This window comes from Orycteropus afer, unplaced genomic scaffold (genome assembly GCF_000298275.1).
Source record: "Orycteropus afer afer isolate SDZICR_OR568_19922 unplaced genomic scaffold, OryAfe1.0 scaffold00184, whole genome shotgun sequence".
Lineage (NCBI taxonomy): Eukaryota > Metazoa > Chordata > Mammalia > Tubulidentata > Orycteropodidae > Orycteropus > Orycteropus afer.
The window spans coordinates 1,239,823-1,241,736 of record NW_006921771.1 but is presented as its reverse complement, the minus strand read 5'-3'; positions in this window follow the sequence as shown (position 1 = coordinate 1,241,736).

Sequence of the window (1,914 nt, the reverse complement as noted above, 5' to 3'; positions counted from 1 at the left end):
GCCAAAATCAAAACGTTGACAGGGCTTTCTAGAGGCTCTAGGAAAGAATCCATTTCCTTTCCTTTTCTAGCTTCTAGAGACTATATTCTATATTCAAAGTCAGGATCATTGAATCTCTCTGAACATACTTTTTCATATTCCCCTCTCATTGCAGCCAGAAAAGCTTTTCTAGTTTTAAGGACTCATGTGATTAAATTGGACCCAACTGGATTTGTGTGTGTATGTGTGTGTGTGTGTGAATAACACAGTCATCTCCTTATCTCAAAGTCTGTATCCTAATTAACAACTACAAAATTCTTCTTTCAATATAAAGGAACATATTGATATGTTCCAGAGGACATGGGCATCTTCAGTGGGCTATTATTTTGTTTCCCCTATAACAATTCTGGAGCTGCAATCCATTTAGAAACTGTGGTTATCTAGCAATATATTAATCACAGTAGGTAATTGTTCAATAAATATTTGTTGATCAATTTATTAGAATATATGAATGCATAACTCCACAAAAATAATTTTGAAGAACTAGGTGTCTTCCAATGTCAAGTGTGGTATGTCAATTCTGAACAAACCAAGCAGTTGCTCTTCAGCAAATGAGAACAATCGGCAAGGGTTGAAATGGCTTCAGGTGTGCATAATAAGCCAAATCATAATTATTTTTCCTTAGATCAAAGTCAACACTAAAATACAAGGTTAAAATAAATAAAAATATCAATATAAGATTTAGGTTTTTTCCCTAAGAAATAATCATTTACAGTTTGACTTGGAAAAAGAAAAACTTAGAATATATCATTACAGTATTTCACCTGAAGCATAATAAAAAAATTGCTTTGATTTTGTATGGATATACAAATGTCCAGAATGATAGTCCATATGTGTGGAGGTGATTATAAAATGGTAAAAAGAAAAGGCATTGAACAGGAAGCAAGGAGACCTGGGTTCTACTCCTTACCTGGCCACTAACCACCTGCAAGTCCCAATACTGGTTTCTTAATCTTTCTGGATCTCAGTTTCCTTGTCTATAATTAAAGTATACAGAATAATCTTTCAAGTCTCAAATTTACAATTCATGAATGAAAGTTCATAGTTGTAAATAATTATGAAGTACCATTAAAAGTGAGAAATCTATGAGGAGGGGGTAGAGGATATGAGGTCCAGGTAGGGTAACAAATGAAAATAAGAATGGCAGTATATTCCACCTACTGTAGAGGAAAGAAAATTTAAACAGCAACAAAAAAGTCTTTGGATAAGTTATGTGAGGGTTAATGTATTCTATTCTCAGTTTCATCTATATATTATTAATATTAAATTTTTATTACTCAGTTGCTATTAGCGACACGAGACAATATATGCAGATTCTAAAAATTAATGACACTCCCACCATCACAATAACAGTAACAATAGCAACTAACATTAATTGAATGTTTACTCCGTGCAAGTGATTTTTCTAAATGCTATTTATTTATGAAGTTCCTTTTTCTTCATAGCAACCCAATAAAGTAAGAGATACTATTGACCCTGTTTCACAGATGAGTACACTAAAGCATAGATAAGAAGATAACTTGTCCAAGGCCACAACTAGTACGTGGAAGAATCAGTGCAGGGACCAAGGTTTTGTGATTTCAATCAATCTTTTTACCAAGTCAGACATAATGTCTCTGTCCTGGAGTTTTCTTTCCTTTTCTTCCATCCCTGCCTTTACAAAACAATGGTTTAATGAATTGATGTATCTTACATATTACCAACCACTCAAACACTCTACTATTATGACTTATTCTATCATATAGATCTACTTCTACAAAGTTCTAAAAAATAAAAATAAAAATATATCAGTGTATAATTTAGTTTCTTTTTTCTTTTTTTTTTTCAGGAAAAAAAATAATAATTCACCCAGTTCAGTAAACTGAAGTAGTCTTA